Genomic DNA, 15,887 nt, shown 5'->3' with positions numbered 1-15,887 from the left:
AAGAATAAATATCATTGAGGGAAAATCATATGTTCAAAATACGTGAAGTTTTGGCCAGCGTATACTCCCTCCCACAGAATAGGGAAGGGTCACCTTTCCAGAGATGGCTTTTAGAATGAGGCTCCTCTGGGAGTCCCTCTTAGGATCTTCCTAACAGACATAACCTGCACCCCTAGAAGCTGCCCCAGGGCAGTTGTGTGCAAAAGGCTGTCTCTCACGTCAGGGCCTTCTGGGCCACATTTACTCATCTCTGCAGCCGGGCCAGCCGAAGCATGTGGAGGTCAGGTGATGTGCGTGGGGTCATGCAGCCAGCGGTGACTCAGCCAAAACCGTTCCAGCTCCTGAACCTTGCTCCGATCACAAGGTTGAGAGCACTCGTTTCCCTGAGGCCCATTATTCCCAAATAATTAAAAGGCCGCTTGCCTTTGAGTTGGTGGATATTCAGTTTTGAAATGACTGATTCAGCCCCATGACTTTGCTAATTGGTGACACTAAATGCTGTACAATCCTGTTTTCCTTGTCGTTTTTGGAACCAGTCAGAGAATGATTTGTAGAGTTCTCCCTCTGCGACAGAATTTGCAATCTAACTGTGTCTGGGTCCCTCCAAGTGTCCACCTGAGCCTCTCAGAGACATAACTGCTGAACTGGATCAAAACAAAAATTCTGATTCATTATGACTCATACATAAAACCCAAGCTGCCTGGTAAGGCACCAGAACATCCTTATCAACAGAAGAAAAACTCTGGTGACACAGATTGGCCCTAAGATGAAGGCCAATTGCCTACATGATCCTCCACCCATTAAAGTGAATTCAATTCAGGTGACCCATCGCCAGCAAACCTAGTAAGACTAAGAATTCACAGGTGAGTAGACCAGTATGGGAAATGACTGCATTTGATGCAATCTGGTTCTTTGCTTTCATTGGTTTGCCATCCCTGGATTACTCCCTGAAATGATGCCTATGAATTCAGGGTTCTCCATGGTCACTGTACTTTGTTCTGACACTTAGCCATAGACAGGGGGTGTCAAAGCCCAGATGTTCCCCAAGTTGTGGACACCAACTGCACAGGGTAAGAGAAAGTGAAAAAATACTGATTTAATATTTATAGTAGATACAAGCCTATTCAGATTGTCTGTTTCTTCTTGTGTGTTTTGGCATATTGTAAAGTTCAAGGAATTGTTCCATTTCACCTAGGTTATCAAACTTGTGGTCATAGTATTGTTCATGGTGTTCTTTTTTTTTCCCCATGGTATTCCTTAATTAACCCTTTTAAGGTCCATGAGATCATGATGACATCCTTTTTTGCATTTCTGTGATGAGTAATGTGTGTCTTCTACGAATTGGAGTCTAGCTACAAGGTTATTGATTTTAGTAATCTTTCCAAAGAACGAGCTTTTGATTTCATTGTTTTTCTTTATGGATTCCCTCTTTTCAATTTCATTGGTTTTTGCTTCACTCTTGACCATTTCTTTTCTTCTGTTTCTTTGGATTTAATTTTCTCTTTCCCTAGCTTCTTAAGATAGAATCCTAGATGGTTGATTTTATATATTTCTTCTTTACCATGAATAAATATTCATATTATAGTGTTATTTTACATCTTATATAATTAAATATTTCTTTTTTGCTATATTTTTCATTCAATGCTATAAATTTCACTCTAAGTAGCACTTTCACTACCTCCCACAAATTTTGATAAATTGAGGTTTCACTTTCATTTAGTTAAAAATATTTTAAAAATCCCGTTGAGAACCCTTCTTTCACCCATGTGTTGTTCAGAAATGTGTTGTTTAATCATTTGGGAGTATTTTGGGGTTTTCAGTTATTTTTCAGTTATTGATTTCTAGTTTTAATTCTGTTGCGGTCTGAGAACAGACTTGTATGATTTCTAATCCTGTAAATTTGTTAAGGTGTGGCTTCTGGCTCAGAATGTAGTCTATCTTAGACAATGTTGCATGTGACCTTGAGAAGAATGTGTGTTCTGCTGTCATTGGATGAAGTACTCTACAGTTCAGTTCAGCTCAGTAGCTCAGTCGGGTCTGACTCTGTGGCCCATGGACTGCCACATGACAGGCTTCCCTGTCTATCACCAACTCCCAGAGCTTGCTGAATACTTAATATTGTGCTCATCCACTTAAAAACAAATTTATCATAAGTTGTATATTAGTAGTCATATATAAGTATACAATTTGATAACTTTTCATAAATATATACACCATGTAACAACCTGCCCAGTCAGAAAATTCACTTGTGCTACTTTGCAATCTCCTCTCCCCGCCTCATGACTCTCTGACAATCACTGATGTGATTTCTACCACCATATATCAATCTTGCCAATTCTACAACTTCATAGAAATGGAATCAGACAGTATGTAATCTTTTGTACCTGGATGATGTCACATTCTGAAGGAGATCAGCCCTGGGATTTCTTTGGAAGGACTGATGCTAAAGCTGAAACTCCAGTACTTTGGCCACCTCATGCAAAGAGTTGACTCATTGGAAAAGACTCTGATGCTGGGAGGGATTGGGGGCAGGAGGAGAAGGGGATGACAGAGGATGAGATGGCTGGATGGCGTCACTGACTGATGGATGTGAGTCTGAGTGAACTCTGGGAGTTGGTGATGGACAGGGAGGCCTGGCGTGCTGCGATTCATGGGGTCACAAAGAGTCGGACACGACTGAGCAACTGAACTGAACTGAACTGATGTCACTTAATGTTTTTGAGATACTCATGTTGTCTGCATCAGTTTGTTCCTTTCTATTGCTAAGATTCTATTTTGTGAATATGCTCAAATATATTTACTAATTTTATTGTAGATGAAAATTTGGGTTGTTCTCCAAGCTTTTACAAATAAAGCTGCTGTGATTATTTCAACACAAATCTTTTTATAGACATGCACTTTGTTTCTCTTGAATAGATACCTAGGAGTGAAATTTCTGGATGGTTTCCTAAGTTTATGTTTAAATAAGAAACTGTCAAACTTTTTTCCAAGTTGCCATACCATTTCTTTCACTCCAGCTACCAAGAGTTCCTGTTGTTCTACATTTTCACTAACACTTAGAATTTTTAGTTCTTTAAATTTTAGCCATTCTAATGGTTTGAGATGTTATTGTAGTGTTAATTAACATATCCCAATGGCTACTGGTAAGTACTTTTTCATGTACTTTTTGGCCATTTAGAGAGCTTTTTAAAAATTATTAAAACTTTCAGATGTATGACATTATAGTTCAACATCTGTATACCCTGCAGTGTGATCAGCATGCAAGTCTAGTTACCATCCATCACCATACACTGACCCCAGTCACCCATTTTGTCCGTACCTCAACCCTCTTCCCTTTTGGGAACCACTAATTTGTTCTCTGTATCTATGAATTTGCTTTTATGTGTTGATTGGTTTTGTTTCTTTTTTTAATTCCACATACGAGTGAAATCATACAGTACTTGTCTTTCTCCATCTGACTTATTTCATTTAGTGTGCTACACTCAAGGTCCATTCCTGTTGTCACAAATGACCGAATTTCATTCTTTTTTTGTGGCTGATCACATTTCATCATGTACAGATATACTACATCTTATGTATCCTTTCATCTGTCAGTGGACACCGAGGGTGTCTACAAATTTTACCTATTGTAAATAATGCTGCAATGGACATAAAAGTACATGTGCATGCATGCATGCTAAATCACTTCAATTGTGTCTGACTCTGTGACCCTATGGACTATAGCTCGCCAGGCTCCTCTGTCCATGGGATTTTCTAGGCAAGAATGTTGGAGAGGGTTGCCATTTCCTCCTCCAGGAGATCTTCCCAATTCAGGGATCTAAACTACGTCTCTTGCATCTCCTGCTTTGACAGGTGAATTCTTTACCACTAGCACCACCTTGGTGTTGAGTCACCTGTCATGTCTGACGCTTTGCAACCCCATGGACTGTAGCACGCCAGGCCTCCCTGTCCCTCACCATCTCCCAGAGTCTGCTCAAGTTCATGTTTGTTGCATCAGTGATTCCATCTAGCCATCTCATCCTCTGACACCCTCTTCTCCTTCTGCCCTCAATCTTTCGCAGCATCAGGGACTATTTCAATGAATCGCCTGCTTGCCTCAGATGACCAAAATACTGGAGTTTCAGCTTCAGCATCAGTCCTTCCAGTGAGTATTCAGGGTTTATCTCCCTTAAGATTGACTGGTTTGATCTCCTTGTTGTCCAAGGGATTTTCAGGAGTCTTTTCCAGCACCACAGTTTGAAGGCATCAATTCTTTGGCATTCTGCCTTCTTATTGATCCAGCTCTCACAACTGTATGTGACCACTGGGAAGACCATAGCCTTGACTATACGAACCTTTGTCAGCAGAGTAATGTGTCTGCTTTTCAACACAGTCTGGGTTTGTCATTGCTTTCCTGCCAAGAAGCAAATGTCTTCTGATTCAATGGCTGCACTCACCATCTGCAGTGATTTTGGAGCCCAAGAAGAGGAAATCAGTCTCTACTTCCACCTTTCCCCCTTCTATTTGCCATGCGGTAATTGGAAAAGACCCTGATGCTGGGAGGGATTGGAGGCAGGAGGAGGAGGGGACGACAGAGGATGAGATGGCTGGATGGCATCACTGACTCTATGGGCATGAATTTGGGTAAACTCCGGGAGTTGGTGATGGACAGGGAGGCCTGGTGTGCTGCGATTCATGGGGTCGTGAAGAGTCAGACACGGGCAACTGAACTGAATTGAACTGAACTGAATGGAGCCAAATGCCTGATCTTAGCTTTTTTTTTTTTAAATATTTAGTCTTAAGCTGGTTCTTTCACTCTGCTCTTTCACCCTCATCAAGAGACTCTTTAGTTCCTCTTTGCTTTCTGCCCTTAGAGTGGTATCATCTACATATCTGAGGTTTTTTATGTTTCTCCCACCTATCTTGATTCTGGCTTATAACTCATCCAGTCCAGCATGTCTCATGATGTGCTCCATGTATAGGTTAAACAAACAGGCTGACAGCAGACAGCCCTGTCCTACTCCTTTCTCCATCTTGAACCAATCAGTTCCACCACCAATTGCCATTATATTAATTATTTTCTGGCTGCTTTTGTGGTTCCCCTCTGCTCCTTTATTTTCTTACCTTTTACCTCATGTTTTAGTGGTGTTTGGTAGTATTATGCTTAGATTTATTTCTCATTTCCTTTTGTGTATTTATTAAATTTTTTCCTGTGGCTATTGTTAGGTTGAAATAGCCACAGGAAAATTGAAGAAATGAAGAAAGTGGGGAAAACCACTAGACCATTCAGGTAGGCCTAAATCAAATCCCTTACAATTATACAGTGTAAGTGACAAATAGATTCAAGGGATTAAATCTGATAGACAGAGCGCCTTAAGAACTATGGATGGTGGTTCGTGACATTGTACAGGAGGCAGGGATCAAGACCATCTCCAAGAAAAAGAAATGCAAAAAGGCAAAATGATTGACTTAGGAGGCCTTACAAATAGCTGAGAAAGAAGAGAAGTGAAAGACAAAGGAGAAAAGGAAAGATATACCCATTTGAATGCAGAGTTCCAAAGAATAGCAAGGAGAAATAAGAAAGCCTTCCTCAGTGATCAGTGCAAAGAAATAGAGGAAAACAATACGACAGGAAGGTCTAGAGATCTCTTCAAGAAAATTAGAGATACCAGGGGAATATTTCATGCAAAGATGGGCATAATAAAGGACAGAAACAGTATGAACCTAACAGAAGCAGAAGATATTAAGAAGAGGTGGCAAGAATACATAGAATTATTATACAAAAAAGATCTTCATGACCCAGATAACCACAGTGGTGCGATCACTCACCTAGAGCCAGACATCCTGGAATACGAAGTCAAGTGGGCCTTAGGAAGCATCACTACAAAGTTAGTGGAGGTGATGGAATTCCAGTTGAGCTATTTCAAATCCTAAAAGATGATGCTGTGAAAGTGCTGCACTCAATATACCAGCAAATTTAGAAAACTCATCAGTGGTCACAGGACTGGAAAAGGTCAGTTTTCATTCCAATCCCAAAGAAAGGCAATGCCAAAGAATGCTCAAATGACCACACAATTGCACTCATCTCACACACTAGCAAAGTAATGCTCAAAATTCTCCAAGCCAGGCTCCAACAGTACATGAACCATGAGCTTCCAGATATTCAAGCTGGTTTTAGAAAAGGCAGAGGAGCCAGAGATCAAATTGGCAATATCCGTTGGATCATCAAAAAAGCAAGAGAGTTCCAGAAAAACATCTACTTCTGCTTTGTTGATTACACCAAAGCCTTTGACTGTGTAGATCACAACAAACTTGAAAATTCTTCAAGAGATGGGAATACCAGACCACCTTACCTGCCTACTAAGAAATCTGTATACAGGCCAAGAAGCAATATTTAGAACCGGACATGGAACAACAGACTGGTTCCAAACTGGGAAAGGAGTACGTCAAGGCTGTATATTGAAACCCAGTTTATTTAACTTATATGCAGAGATTTCATGTGAAATGCTGGGGTGAATGAGGCACAAGCTGGAATCAAAATTGCTGGGAGAAATATCAGTAACCTCAGATATGCAGATGACACCACCCTTATGGCAGAAAGTGAAGAGGAACTAAAGAGTCTTTTGATGAAAGTGAAAGAGGAGAGTGAAAAAGCTGGCTTAAAACTCAACATTCAGAAAATGAAGATCACGGAATCCAGTCCCATCACTTCATGGGAAATAGATGGAGAAACAATGGAACAGTGATAGACTTTATTTTCTTGGGCTCCAAAATCACCGCAGATGGTGACTGCAGCCATGAAATTAAAAAACACTTTCTCCTTGGAAGAAAAGCTATGACTAACCTAGACAGCACATTAAAAAGCAGAGACATTACTTTGCCAACAAAGGTCCATCTAGTCAAAAGCTATGGTTTTTCCAGTAGACAAGTATGGGTGTGAGAGTTGGACCATAAAGAAAGTTGAGCGCTGAAGAATTGATGCTTTTGAACTGTGGTGTTGGAGAAGACTCTTGAGAGTCCCTTGGACTGCAAGGAGATCCAACCAGTCCATCCTAAAGGAAATCAGTTCTGGATATTCATTGGAAGGACTGATGATGAAGCTGAAACTCCAGTCCTTTGGCCACCTGATGCAAAGAACTGACTCATTGGAAAAGACCCTGATGCTGGGAAAGATTGAAGGCAGGAGAAGAAGGGGACAACAGAAGATGAAGTGGTTGGATGGCATCATGTAGTCAATGGACATGAGTTTGAGCAAGCTCTGGGAGTTGGTGGACAGGGAAGCCTGGTGTGCTGCAGTCCATGGAGTTGCAAAGAGTTGGACACAACTGAGCAACTGAACTGAACTGTTAGGTTCACATGCAACATCCTATGTAAATAAGTTAGTTTTAAGTTGGTACCAACTTAAATTGAACACACCCGCAATTCTTACCTTTTTACACCCCACCCCACATTTTAACTTCTGATGAGATGCTCCATCTTTTTATTTTATATCCCTTAACTAATTACTGCAAGATTAGTTACTTTTACTAGTTTTGTCTTTTAACCTTCATGTTTCCTTTTTGAGTAATTGTTTCACTACCTTTTACAATACATTTACCATTTGCTATGAGATTTTACTTTTGCAGATTTTCTTAATATTAATTAATGTCATTTCTTTATATTTTAAAGAAGTCCTTTTAACATTTTTTACAGGTTTAGTGTTGGTGAATTCCTTTAACTTTTGCTTATCTGGGAAACTCTCATTCTTTCCTTCCATTCTAAATGATAACTTTGTTGGGTAGAGAATTCTTTGGAAGTTTTATTTCTTTCATTGCTTTGAATATGTCTTTCTACTCCATTCTGGCCTATGAGGTTCCTGCTGGAAAATCAGATAGACTTTTGCAGTTTCTCTTGTATATAATGAGTTGCTGTTATTTTTCTTGCTACTTTTATGATTCTTTCTTTATCCTTAACTTTTACTATTTTAACTATAATGTGTCTTGATATGTGTCTCTTTGACTTCATCTTTTTTTAAATCTTTGGACTTTCTGGACCTGGATTTCTGCCTCCCCAGATTAGGAGGAATTTTCAGCCAGTATTCAAAAAATTTCTGGTCCTTTCTGCTCTCATCTCTAGTATTCAGCCAGTATTCAAAAAGTTTTCTGGACCTTTCTCGCTCTCATCTTCTTCTTGGACCCTTGTAATGTGAGTGTTATTTCACTTAATGTTGCCCCAAATATCTCTTAAGGTATCTTCACTTTTTCTTTTTTATTTTGCCATTCTAAGTTTCATTGCTTTTTCTTTCAGCTCACTCATTCTTTCTTCTGTCTCATCTAATGTGCTCTTGAATCCTTCTAGTGCGCTTTTCAGTTCTGTTATAACTTCTGTTTGGTATTTTCTGTCATTTTTTGGACGTTCTCTCTGTTCTCATACACTTTTCTCCCAAGTTCAGTGAACATCTTTATGACCATTATTTTTAACTCTATCAGGTAGACCACTTATCTCATTTTCTTTAGTTCTTTTTCTGAGGTTTGGACTTTTTCTTTTAATTAGAATATTTTCCTCTGATTCTTCATTTTGCCTAATTCCCTATATCTGTTTCCATGTATTAGGTAAATCATCTACCTCTCCCAGTCTGGATGGAGTGATCTTATTTAGGAGATGTCTTGGGGTGCTCAGAAGCACAATCCCCTCTGACTACCAGAGCCAGGTGTTCAAAAGATATCCCTTGTGTATACTGCATACATTGTCTAGTTGTGGCAGGGCCATGGCCACTACTAAAGCATGCTGGTGGGCACAGCTGGCCCTCAAAATGCCAACAGAGACTAGATGTGGCAGCGGCTCTAGGCTGGTGTGGCTACAGGACCTGGCCATAGTGGTTGCTAGGTGCTGGAGGGCAGGGTTATTGCCCAGCCTGCTGTGAGACCCAGCTCATGTGCAGGGTTAATGAATGCCCACTGAAACTAACAGATTAGATGCAAAATTTCAAAATGGTGCCCACCAGCACCAGTATTAGCAAGGACACAAAAATGACTCTGTCTAGTATCTCAGTCCTCAAAGAGCATCCAAACTGGTCCCTGCCTCTCTAGCAGATGCTTCAGGATAAGTACATGCATTTCCTACACCTATTGTCCATGAGATTTTCAATCTGGTATTTTTGTGCTGATTTTCAGATCAACTGAGCCTGCACATGCGACTTTGCCAGTGGATTTTTCTGTACTCTCTAGGTCTATAGCATTTCTTATATGTATTCCTCACTGGTTCTCAAAACCAGGTGTCTTGGGGTCTCATCTTCCCTGTGCAGGATTTAAGGGTCGGGGCACCAAATGTGGAAATCTCATCCCTCCTTCTTCGGGGAAAGATCTACACCTTTATAATCCTTCCGATTGTGGATCACTGCAGCTGCAGTGAGGCCTTTTTCCTTGGCATGACCACATCTCTGCATCTCAGTTTCTCCTGTCTGTCTCAGCACTGTCCCTTTACCCTTTGTTGTGAAGATTTTTCAGTTTTCAGAGGGAATTATTCTATATGTCGTTCCACATGTAGATTTGTTGTGTCCACAGAAGGAGGGACTTCAGGAACTTCTTATGCAGCTATCTGTAACTCTCTCTTATACATTGTGTTTCTGTGAACTTTCTGTTCCCATCTCACCCATATTTATTTGTGTAACCTCTTACTCTTGAGTTATAAGAGTTTTGCTATTCTGGATTCAAGTTATTTTCCAGATACATGTATTGATAATATTTTTCCCAGCTTACTTTTTATTTTCTTTCTCTGGAAAGCAGCTTTTAACTTTATAAAGTCCAATTTATCAATTTGGAAATGGCTAATAAAATTAATATTTTGTATGAAATTAGGAAAAAGTATCCATTTATTTTTAACACTGTAAATAGGCTAAGGTTTACAGTTGATCAGGTTCTATATGCTCATGAGCAATAGACAAAGCAAGTAAACCAGCAAACAAACTTTCTTTCAAAAACTTAACTACAAAGCAACTTATCTTAATCCAAGAAATCTGAGTTTTAGTAAAAGAATCAGAGATACTTATTAATCATTTTTCAAAGCAGAAGATAGCACAGTAGTATCCACCTGATGGATACATGTTGTCATTCATGTACAGTCATGAAAAGGACTCGCTTGTTTAGTTTTCTTTTTCTTATGCCCATTGATTCCCTCAAAGGAGGGAATTTGGAACCCATGCTGCTTCCAGAGTCTATTCCCTTGTGACTGAAGCTATAGAAAAATAAAGTAACTACAGGTTTTGTTTGCATTTATTTGAAAATACAAGTGAATGGCAGTTTCACAAATAACGTAGAAACACATAGAAAAACGATCTTCTACCTCTTTTGTGTTAGACAAAAACATGGTGTTCACCTAGGTGTTGCTGTTACACAGACAGCCTAAGGACAAACAGAGTAAGGATTGCCACGCGTTCCACTGCTTAGAGAAGTCGCACTTACCCAGATGCTGAAAGCCTTCAATTAGAGAGTGGACAGGACACTTCCCTAGGGTTTCAATTCAGCTTTCTTCGACTTTCAGCAAATAAATTACTTTTTCCGAGGCTCTGTTTTTTTCCTTTTTAAAGTAGGGATGCTATCTTTCATAGCTATTATAATTGTTAAATGATATCGTTTAATGGGAACATCTAAGACAAGGCTGTGTATTATCTAACAGGAAAAATACTCAATAGAGTAAATTTTATATAAATGAGTTGCATGTTCAAGGTTGCAATTGAAACCAAAGGGTTCTATTAAGCTACCATGGGCCATTAGCAACTTATTGCAAGGTAGCTTTTCAGATTTTCCTGTTTCCTAGCAAGGACCTTATAGGAATGCACCACTAGACAGTCACTTTTGAGCAAGGGAAGAAAGTCATATCAAAGAATGAAGAAAAAAATATCAAAGACGTAAGGTATTTCCCAAAGTGGTTTTCATCTCTCGGGTGGGGTTTCACCTTTTGACTGAGGTTTCACACTAGGGCAACCAGAGTGGGTTATGTTATGTTGATTGGTTGCCCTGGGAGGGAGAAAAGCAAGAAAGTAGAAAGAAGCAGAGTGTAAGATCACCAAGTCAGTGTTTTCTCATTTTATATTTAACCCTTGTCTTAAATCATTTATTGTTTCAACAGATTTTTTTTTTCAAATCACAATGGACCTAGCATTCTGCTGAATACTATATAGATAGTTCAAACCTAGTGCCCATATTCTCCAGTAAGTAAGCCATATAGATATAAAATGGTGATTCAAGGCCAAAATTACTGGCATAGCCAGTGATGGTAAATTTTAATGTATCAACTTCACTAGTCCATGGAATGATCATATATTTCATCAAACATTATTTTGGATATATTCATGGGGGTGTTTTGGTTGTCATTAACACTTAACAATTAAAAATCTACTTTACTTTAGTTTGTACAAAGTAGATTGCCCTTTCTGATGTAGATAGGCCTTGTTCAATTCATTGAAAGCCTGAATAGAACAAAAAGATTGACCTTCCCCTGAACAAGAAAGAATTCTTCCTATCTATGGGCCTTCAAACAGGAACATCAACTTTTTTCTGACTCTAACTGAAACATGGGTTCTTGCTGGGTCAATGTTTAACATGACTTAGTCAAATAACCTGGACACCCCCACCCCTGCCATCTTGCAGGGATAGCTAGTTAGTAGCAAGGAACACACAGTCACCAAGTCCTTAAATATCCATCTAGTGATATCAAGGTAGAGGTTGTAGTGGAGTCATAAGGGGGATTAGAACATACGCTTGTATCATCACCACCTTCTGCCAGGGGCTCTCTATGATTCACCTTCCACCAGCAATGGTCTCCTTGCTGTCAGCCAGGAGTCAAAATCTAATTTCTGCCTCTTTTATAGGACCACTCCTAGATGGGCTTCTCCAGAAGGAGATACTGAGACAGAGTTTGGCCAATGTATTTACTAGAGATGAAGACCTATAAAGGATGGCAAGAAGCAAGATTAGGTAGAGAAATTTGAATGTGATGGAAAGCCCAAGAGCTAAGATTGCTCATCAGTCATCCTACAGTGTGGAGAAGGCAATGGCACCCGACTCCAGTACTCTTGACTGAAAAATCTCATGGACGGAGGAGCCTGGTAGGCTGCAGTTCATGGGATCGCTAAGAGTGGGGCACGACTGAGCGACTTCACTTTGACTTTTCAGTTTCATGCATTGGAGAAGGAAATGGCAACCCACTCCAGCGTTCTTGCCTGGAGAATCCCAGGGACGGCAGATCCTGGTGGGCTGCCGTCTATGGGGTCGCACAGGGTCGGACACGACTGAAGCGACTTAGCAGCAGCAATAGCAGCAGCAGCAGTAGCATCCTGAAATGGAGGGTGGTGGGTGGTGAAATAGCTTGGACTTTGATTTTGCCTTCCTCAATCATAGATGTGGATCACTCTTATAAGAATGTGAGATCAGGCAAGGCAACTCTGGCAGCTGAAGTAGACCCTGAAGAAGCTGACACAGAATTGTTAACAGATCACATTGCCCACAGCTGGGCAACAGGTCATTCCTTCAAGGGGAATCTGGACAATGTATCTCCAAGGCTACCACAAGGCCTGAGCCAAGATGGATACTGTAAGGAGTTTTAGATAGATGGAGAGAGAGAATGAGAGGTGGAGAGAGAGAGATGTTTATTCAGATATACACACAGATGGAGAGAGAGAGAAGAAGGAAGAAGGTGAAAAGTTATGAAATGGCATCAGTATTTTCTATAAATTAAGAAGGCAAATTAATTTGTGAAGGTCTAGGACAACATGACTGAAGATTAAAGAAGATGGGGCATTTGGAAATACTGACTGGGAGAAATGTTTGAAGTCTTCTGACAGAATTTTTAAACTGCTCTGCAGGTCAGGTGAAATTTCTAGTGTAAACTTGAAGACAAATCCCATAAGATTTTGAATCTTTATTCCACAGTCTCTGGTGGACAGGGGCAGCTCCAGAGTACATAGTGAGTGCAGACTAGAGTTTGATGGACTTGGCAAAATGCCAAATGGATAGAGGAGTCTACTATGGTAGGGACAATGTTAGAATAGTTGACTATGAGCCCAAGCTGAATGAAGTATCAGGAGGAGTTGGAAGGTGCTGGTGTTGTAGAAAAAATAATAAGTACTTGAAGGTAGCATAAGGGTAAAAGAGGACCTTTATTTCTTGTGAGTGAACGGAAGAGAGACTGGATGAGGAGGTTGCAATCAAGAAATGAAAGGACTAATTTGAGATCTTGGTTGGGAAATTTCTCATGAAGAGACTCAGGATATAGCTACAGGTAGAAACAGGTATGCACTGGAGATGAGTGCCCATAAAGTCCTAGGAGGTAGGTGAACGTGTGGTCAACAAGTTGTCATCATCCTCGTCACGAAGAAGGTTTCAGTAAAGGCTGGAATCTGATAGATTTGGATCTTAGGTGCCGCACAAGGCACAATAGTGGATGATATGTCTGGCCACTAAGATTTATCATCCAAAACCCTTGCAAGGAGATGAAAGCCAGTTTCCCCATTCCTGGAGGCAAGTCCTCAATTGCTGTTTCCAAACTGAGAGGGAACAGAAGAATGTTTTGCTGACAAGTATTAGGTCTAAAATGTGAAAATATGTCGAAAACTCCTTTGGTGAAGAGAGGATCAGATCACACTTTTTTTTAAAGAACAGACACTGAGTGGCTTCTTCTTTCACTTTCTCCCACAGTGTCTGCTAGGCAAGGAAAATGACTCATTAATATGTTTAGCACCAGAGGCCTGACTCATTCAGAAATCTCGTAACAACCACCTCACCCCATCTCACTATACTTTAGCTAATGATATTCTCCAGCTCAGGCTGTCAGATTTATGCCTCACACGTGGGTAATGGGTTTTATAGCTTGTACCAGAAGTAGGCTAGTAGTATTAATTCCTATTTTAGTGATAGAGATGCCGAGCTAAGTGAATCACTTTAGGCTAAACATTGAACAGAGGCTGAAACTGTACTTCTTCTTACCACCAAAATTAGTAAAATGTCCACAGTGAGACACTGACTTCTAGAGTAGACACTCCAGGTGATGGTGTGAAGTCTAAACCCAGTGGCTGCACGGAATACCACATTTGAAGAAGTGATAGCATATCTATGAATGAGCAGGTCAAAGGCAGCAATGATTTCTTACCCAACTTTCTATTTCCTGGGCCTAACACAAAGCTTGGTAATATATATTCAAAAAATAAGTTAAATGAATGAATGAAATATCTTAAGTATCAATCTTGTGATTACTGTCTTCCAAAAAAGAAATACAATAGGGACTTCCCTGATGGTTCAGTGGGAAAGAATCCACTTGCCAATGCAGGAGACATGGGTTCCATCCCTGATCCAGGAGGATCCCACTTGCCTCAGAGCAAGTAAGCCCATGCGCCACAACTACTGAGCCTGTGCTCTAGAGCCTGGAAGCCCACGCAGCGTAACTACTGAAGCCCACTCACCCTACAGCACATGCCCCACAGCGAGAGAAACAACTGCTATGGGAAGCCTTGGCACGACAACTAGAGACAGCCCCTGCTCTCCGCAGCTAGAGAAGAGCCAAGCAGCAACAAAGACCCAGCACAGTCAAAAATAGATAAATAAATTAAATTATATTAAAAGAAGGAATACAATAAAATGAATGCTTTGTCACTTAGAGAAATTCCATAATTCTCAGCAGTGGATTATACTCAGATACAAGTATCAAAGATAAAAAGATCTATTGCATTACAGAATTTTCTCTTTCCTTGGTTTACTTTTTTGATCAGAGTTTGATGCTAATACACATGTAGTCCTGAGGCAGAGGTGGAGAAGGAGCCCAAACAGATCTCCAGCTTTCTGAGTCTGGAGTTGCCAAAGCTTTTTATTTTTACATTTATCATTTGAACCTTAGAAGCTTCTGTGCTCATGGGTTAGAGAACGTAGGTGACTCTAAGAGAAGTCAAATCTGAGCAGTACTTACTGACATCTACAAAAATGTCATTTGAGGGTTACAGGATGGAAGATACAGGCTTTCTCTCAAAGTGTTTGCCATCTACTTGGGGAGAGAAGACATCAAACTATGAAAAAGTGACAATAAAAGGGATAAATAGTCAATTTAAGATCTTGAACATGGTCACAGGACAGCCTATGACTATGTAGCATTCATCTCCCCACTTCTGGATTTCTATCGGCAGCTCAACTGTATTCAAGTATTCACCCCTCCTAGTGCCAGAGGGGAAGATGACTCTCTCCCAGAGCAGGTTTAGATCCTAATTGTTGTTGTTGTTGCTTAGTTGCTAACTTGTGTCTGACTCTTTGTGACCCCATGGACTGTAGCCCTCCAGGCTCCTCTGTCTATGGGATTTTCCAGGCAAGAATACTGGAGTCGGTTGCCATTTCCTTCTCCAGGGTATCTTCCTGACTTAGGGATCAAACCTGCATCCTCCATTGCAGGTGGATTCCTTACAGCTGAGCCACCCAGGAAGCCCTTAGATTCTGATTAGTAAAGACAATTTACACATGGTATTCCCTGTGCTACTGTTATTGGTCCAGCAGTGGACATGTGACTAAGGCTGGCTCAAGCTGATTGGAGGAAAATAGTTACCGCTTGAGGAGAGGGTTGCTACTCTCTGTCACTAGAAGTGAACAGAATAGAGCATAGCCCTAGTCACATTTGACAGCCCTCTTATGACCACGAAGAAGAAACCAGACATTGGATGGCACTGTGGAGAAAATTTGCATCTCCAATGATGCATTTGAGTCCCTGAATCAACCTTGGAGCCTCTCCTAACTCAAGGCTTCCTGCTACATGAGACAATAAATTTCCTTATTGCTTAAGCTGGCTTGGTGGGGAATTTGTTTCCAAAGGGATCTCAAGGAGACAACGATCAATTGCCAAATGCGTGGGCAGATAATAATTACTGCGAGAGTTCAGCATGGAGAGAGTTCACATCA

Source organism: Bison bison, unplaced genomic scaffold (assembly GCF_000754665.1).
Source record: "Bison bison bison isolate TAMUID 2011002044 unplaced genomic scaffold, Bison_UMD1.0 scf7180017864370, whole genome shotgun sequence".
Taxonomy (NCBI): Eukaryota; Metazoa; Chordata; class Mammalia; order Artiodactyla; family Bovidae; genus Bison; species Bison bison.
Note: the sequence above shows the minus strand (reverse complement) of the source record.